The sequence below is a fragment of the Sinocyclocheilus anshuiensis genome, unplaced genomic scaffold, assembly GCF_001515605.1.
Source record: "Sinocyclocheilus anshuiensis isolate Anshui unplaced genomic scaffold, SAMN03320099.WGS_v1.1 scaffold2698, whole genome shotgun sequence".
Lineage (NCBI taxonomy): Eukaryota > Metazoa > Chordata > Actinopteri > Cypriniformes > Cyprinidae > Sinocyclocheilus > Sinocyclocheilus anshuiensis.
Genome location: NW_015555935.1, coordinates 164,553 through 172,151, shown reverse-complemented (window position 1 = coordinate 172,151; position 7,599 = coordinate 164,553).

The window sequence follows — 7,599 nt, the reverse complement described above, 5'->3', positions numbered from 1 at the left end:
GTGTATAACAGTAAACAGAACAGTATCGTCTGTTGGTGTGGATGCTAAAATACTTCTCATTATAGTTATTGCTCTTGGTGTGAACAGCTTTAAGTGATCTGATTTGGCCAAATTAATTGAAGATCTGATTTGTCACGTGACAAGTTAAACTAGCATTTCCAGTCTCTTGCTTCTTAGACAGATGTGTTCAATAAAAATCAACATGGAAAGAAAGGCAGACTCTGAGGTGTGGACAGATATCATGTACTGTTAGAACGAGAAGAGACAGCGTCAATTTGTAAAGATCAATAAAAGACAATGGACTTAATATAAACTTTATGATATAAACACTCTGACTACTTACAATGGGCACAATCTGCATGAGAGTTGAGGCAATGGCCAATGACAGCAGTAGGAGTAAAAGTCGTAGAATTTTGTACGAGTATGCTTGTACAATATCATATGAATTTGCTGACTTGGTAAATTGTATGAATTATTACTACTTCAACATGACACTTTTCTGGGGGTTCTTTCTGATGGGGCCGTGGGCTATGTAAACCAACGTTTAAGAAATATCACATGCTGTGCAAAATGTAACTACAGTAATGTTCAGTCAAGGTGCTCAGACCAACACAGATGTACCATTGGAAGTGCTTGACTTTGCAGCTTTTGGTCTTCTCCATAAACGCACAAGTTGGTCAAATTCAAATCCCATGACAGGCCTTCCTTTGGTCTTCCCTTTCAGCTGAAACAAAGAGAAATGTATACATGTTGAGACAGTGTGTTAAAAATGAACTGTGACTATAATATTTGAGAGGAAGTACTGTAAGGAAAGTTATTATTAACACATAAAATAAGGATGCATTTATTAATGCAAATCAGTTATAACTAAATATCTTCAACATTACCTGTGAAGGGTTGAACCGTTGAAGGACTTGTTCAGCCTCCTTGGCAGCCTCTTCAAGATCAGCATTGGGAGCTTCGAGTTCAAGTTCCCTGTTAATTCTAGCAGCTTTCTGACAGAATTGGTCAAAATTTTATTCTGAGTTTTAAAAAAAAAAAGGCCATGATGAACCACAGAAAGAGAGAGAGCAAAATTATATGTAAATGAATCGTGGATTACAGTTCGGAAAAATAGGAAAGGAAAAGCAGAGAGAGAGAGAGCTAGAGAGAGAGAGAGAACTTTTATAAGAGATGGCTTCTTAAAAGAGCTACTGGATTACAGGTTGTTGTGGAGTATGTGATCTGACGTAACTGCAAGATAGAAAAAAATATTGAATTACAATCACTTCACAAAAAGGCATTAAAGGCGTGGCAAGCGTTGTGGTTACTGTGCTTTACATAGTATACAGTAAAAAGTTACTGTGGTAAAAGCATGGTAATTGTTGTTGTTATTGTGCTTTAACTACAACTACCACTGTAAAACTACGGTTACTGAGGTAAACCCATAGTAAGTGTTGTGGTTGCTTTATCTACAAATACCACATTAAAGGGGTCATATGATGTTACTAAAAAAGAACATTATTTTGTGTATTTGGTGAAATGAAATGTGTTTATGCGGTTTAAGGTTCAAAAAACACATTATTTTCCACATACTTTACATTATTGTTTCTCCTCTATGCTCCGCCTTTCTGAAACGCATCGATTTTTACAAAGCTCATCGGTCTGGGTAGATATGTGGGGGCGTGTTAGAACGAGCCGCTTTAGGTAGGCGTGGTTGACTCTTAACTTTTATAAAGAATATCTCTTTGGATTTGAGACTTTAGTCTTTGCAACTTTACAGATCTTCTTTATGCACCACGAGCTTGTAACACTCCAAAGAGAAAGGAAAATTTGAAATCGCATCATATGACCCCTTTAAAAGTACAGTCACTGTGGTAAAAACATGGTGTTGCATTACTGTGCTTTAACTACAAATACCACAGTACAACTACGGTTACTGAGGTAAAACCATGGTAAGTGTTGTGGTTATAGTGCTTTAACTACAAATACCACAGTAAAACTACGGTTACTGAGGTAAACCCATACTAAGTGTTGTGGTTGTTGTGCTTTAACTACAAATACAACAGTAAAACTACGGTTACTGAGGTAAAACCATGGTGTGCTACTGTGCTTTAAATACAAAGAGTAGACAGTAAACACAGTTACTATGGTAAAATGACAAGTGTTGTGGTTACCATACCTACAAATACCACAGTAAAACTACAGTAACGGTGGGAGAAGCTCTCTCTCTCTCTCACACACACAAACACACACACACGCACACGCAAATGTCAGAGCATGTCAAAACTTCTCCAGTGATTATATATAGCATACTGTATAAAAATAAACATTTACAATAGTTTAAGTCGCCACTAAAAATATACAAACGTTGTACATTTTACCAGGAGCGGGAAAAACGAGTTTGTCATGTTAGAAAAAGTTATTGGTCGATTGTTGAGGAACCAGCCACGTCGAAATAAGTAAAGGGAAAAAAATACATATTTTAACAGGCCAAACGATAAGGGCTATTGTGGTAATGCACATGTCAAATATCCATGTTTTATGGAGGCTTTCCATAGACATAATTCAATTCAATTCACGTTTATTTTGTAAGGAACTCGTTTGAGAGGGGAATTCGAATCTGAAGATTCAAAGTCTGATTCAAAATGTATAGCTTACACTTCATCAACTATTCGTCCAGCGTCTAGTAGAATTTAGTGTATCTTACCAATTCTGTTTGTACTACTCCGTGACAGTAAAACTACGGTTACTGAGGTAAAACCATGGTGTGCTACTGTGCTTTAAATACAAAGAGTAGACAGTAAACACAGTTACTATGGTAAAATGACAAGTGTTGTGGTTACCATACCTACAAATACCACAGTAAAACTACAGTAACGGTGGGAGAAGCATGGTATATATGTTGTGGCATTGACTACACATGACATGGTCGAGCGACAGTTACTATGGTAAAAATTTGGTAAATGTCGACTTTTTACATGGTCCCTTTCCCACGATAGGCAAATATCAAATTAATAATTTCATTCATAAAAACGGGATGATCGACTATTTTACGAGACGGCTGGAAACCCTACCTGTATGCATCGTGTTGACCCCATGACCTCATAATAATATCCAGATGTGGAAATAGGTATATGTGGAATTGTCCAGATGTCGACAGGCAGATGTCAACCTGTGCCCTCTTGGGAAGAAATATGATGTTTGTACAACTCAGACTGGTGACAACTCATAAATGAAGTCCTGAGGAATGTTTTTGAAGATTTTATGCACATCCGGGGGTACCTCCCATCTGTAGACCACATGTCCATGGGAAGTGTCCGGTTTCATTTTTGGTTCCCATACAGAGAGATTATATATAGCATACTGTATAAAAATAAACATTTACAATAGTTTAAGTCGCCACTAAAAATATACAAACGTTGTACATTTTACCAGGAGCGGGAAAAACGAGTTTGTCATGTTAGAAAAAGTTATTGGTCGATTGTTGAGGAACCAGCCACGTCGAAATAAGTAAAGGGAAAAAAATACATATTTTAACAGGCCAAACGATAAGGGCTATTGTGGTAATGCACATGTCAAATATCCATGTTTTATGGAGGCTTTCCATAGACATAATTCAATTCAATTCACGTTTATTTGTATAGCTTTTCACAAAACAAATTGTTGCAAAGCAGTTTCACAGAAAATTATAGTTTCTACATTATATATAGAATCTTTAATATTTATATTTACATTATATTAATTAATTTTATACAGTATCATCCCCTAAACCTACCCATCACAGTAAACTTTCTACATTTTTTATATTTTCATAAACATCATTTAGTATAATTTATCATTTAAAAAGCTGTTATGCTCATGGGGACAAATTTTGCTCAGGTCAATCATTTGGAGTATTACTACACATCTAATTTGCAGGGACTCTCCATAGACATAATGATTTTTTACTATACAAACTGTACACCTACCCATCACACAAAAAAATTCTGCATACATCCATTTTTAATAAAATGTTGTTTTTAAGCGAACTGAATTATGAGGACTCAAGAAACTTCATCATAAACCACATTTACATTGTTATATCAGTGTAATACCCATGTAATTATACAAATTTTTGTTCTGATAAATCATATAAACAAGCACACACATACATAAACATTTCAAGCTAAAAAGAGACTTATCTATATTTTAAAGAATATGGAAATAAATAAAATATATAATTAAATATGTCAGAATGTTACTATCATGTTACTAAAGCAAATCATTCATCATTCATTTTAAACAAGTATACATCATAGTAACAAACATGTTACTAAAGCAAAGCAAATAATTTATTATACATTTTAATCATGTATTCAGCATCTATTTAAGTTTACTGAATGGGAGCTTTCGTTCTCTTCATTTAAAGAATATGTTCATAAATAAAATATATAATTATATATGTCATAGTAACAAACGTGACAATACAATACATTTATCATACATTTTTAAAAAGTATTAAACATTTATTTAAGTTCACTGAACTTATAAAACACATAATTCTTTTCTTTTAAAGAAGGTGGTAAAAAAATAAAATGTGATTATATATAACATACTGTATAAAAATAAACATTTACAATAGTTTAAGTCGCCACTAAAAATATACAAACGTTGTACATTTTACCAGGAGCGGGAAAAACGAGTTTGTCATGTTAGAAAAAGTTATTGGTCGATTGTTGAGGAACCAGCCACGTCGAAATAAGTAAAGGGAAAAAAATACATATTTTAACAGGCCAAACGATAAGGGCTATTGTGGTAATGCACATGTCAAATATCCATGTTTTATGGAGGCTTTCCATAGACATAATTCAATTCAATTCACGTTTATTTGTATAGCTTTTCACAAAACAAATTGTTGCAAAGCAGTTTCACAGAAAATTATAGTTTCTACATTATATATAGAATCTTTAATATTTATATTTACATTATATTAATTAATTTTATACAGTATCATCCCCTAAACCTACCCATCACAGTAAACTTTCTACATTTTTTATCTCTCTCTCTCTCACACACACAAACACACACACACGCACACGCAAATGTCAGAGCATGTCAAAACTTCTCCAGTGATTATATATAGCATACTGTATAAAAATAAACATTTACAATAGTTTAAGTCGCCACTAAAAATATACAAACGTTGTACATTTTACCAGGAGCGGGAAAAACGAGTTTGTCATGTTAGAAAAAGTTATTGGTCGATTGTTGAGGAACCAGCCACGTCGAAATAAGTAAAGGGAAAAAAATACATATTTTAACAGGCCAAACGATAAGGGCTATTGTGGTAATGCACATGTCAAATATCCATGTTTTATGGAGGCTTTCCATAGACATAATTCAATTCAATTCACGTTTATTTGTATAGCTTTTCACAAAACAAATTGTTGCAAAGCAGTTTCACAGAAAATTATAGTTTCTACATTATATATAGAATCTTTAATATTTATATTTACATTATATTCATTAATTTTATACAGTATCATCCCCTAAACCTACCCATCACAGTAAACTTTCTACATTTTTTATATTTTCATAAACATCATTTAGTATAATTTATCATTTAAAAAGCTGTTATGCTCATGGGGACAAATTTTGCTCAGGTCAATCATTTGGAGTATTACTACACATCTAATTTGCAGGGACTCTCCATAGACATAATGATTTTTTACTATACAAACTGTACACCTACCCATCACACAAAAAAATTCTGCATACATCCATTTTTAATAAAATGTTGTTTTTAAGCGAACTGAATTATGAGGACTCAAGAAACTTCATCATAAACCACATTTACATTGTTATATCAGTGTAATACCCATGTAATTATACAAATTTTTGTTCTGATAAATCATATAAACAAGCACACACATACATAAACATTTCAAGCTAAAAAGAGACTTATCTATATTTTAAAGAATATGGAAATAAATAAAATATATAATTAAATATGTCAGAATGTTACTATCATGTTACTAAAGCAAATCATTCATCATTCATTTTAAACAAGTATACATCATAGTAACAAACATGTTACTAAAGCAAAGCAAATAATTTATTATACATTTTAATCATGTATTCAGCATCTATTTAAGTTTACTGAATGGGAGCTTTCGTTCTCTTCATTTAAAGAATATGTTCATAAATAAAATATATAATTATATATGTCATAGTAACAAACGTGACAATACAATACATTTATCATACATTTTTAAAAAGTATTAAACATTTATTTAAGTTCACTGAACTTATAAAACACATAATTCTTTTCTTTTAAAGAAGGTGGTAAAAAAATAAAATGTGATTATATATAACATACTGTATAAAAATAAACATTTACTATAGTTTTAGTTGACAATAAAAATATAAAAACGCTTTACATTATTTTGGGAGCAATGATGTTCATACCTCGAATGAAATGTTCACACACACACACACACACACACGTTGGTTTTTATGTTTTCTGGGGACGCTCCATAGGCATAATGATTTTGTACTGTACAAACTGTTCACCTACCCATCACACAAAATTTTTTGCATATTTCCATTTTTTAACAAAATATTTTTTGTAAGTATTTTAATTATGAGGACTCAAGAAATATCCTCCTAAACCATATTTACGTTGTTATGTCAGTGTAATACCCATGTCATTATACAAATTTGTGTCCTGATAAGTCATATAAACAAGCACGCACATACATAAACATATCAAGCTAAAGAGAGACTTATCTCTATTTTAAATAATATGGTAATAAATAAAATATATAATTATATATGGCAGCAAGTCCCCACCAGGATATATACAGTAACATGTTAGTGAAGCCAATCATTTATCATACATTTTAAACATGTATTCAACATTTATTTAAGCTTATTGAACTTATAAAACACACCATTCTCTTCTTTTAAAGAAGATGGTAGCAAATAAAACTGTGATTATATATAACACGCTGTGTAAAATAAACATTTAATATAGTTTTAGGTCACAATAAATATGAAAAATGATGCCTTGCATTTTTTAGAGTGCTAAGAGATAGATCTTTACGCAATGATGTCCAAACATGGATGAGTGATTTACAAAAAAATTAAAAAGTTTAATTTGAATCATAACCAAAACCTCACAGGTCCTCCCCGGGATAATCTCCAATGTGAAACTGATGGTGTGCTTCAGACCCTCACAGAGAAGGGAGGGTGAGGGAGGAGTTACAGACCAGATGATCTGAGATGTTATTCTGTTAACCTTTTTTCTAAGTGAATGTTATGGTTGTGTTAATAATGCCTAATTATTTTCAAAGCCTAATCTTAAGACTTTAAAAAAACATTTGGTAGTATCCTGTGGTTTTTGCTTAAATTTTAACTAAAGTATAATTTATATTAGATTTATTCCACATCAAACACTTCAGCATCTTTAAAAGTTTCTTATTTTAAGTATCATCTTCAATGTTTTAATCCCCTCACACATGCGATGAAACATTTTGCCAAAGTCTTTATGTATGTTTTAAAAATAAACAACAAATATTTTAAAAAGGTTCCATATGTGAAGGTGTCTGTGTGTTTGTTGCAGCATATCTCTTACGT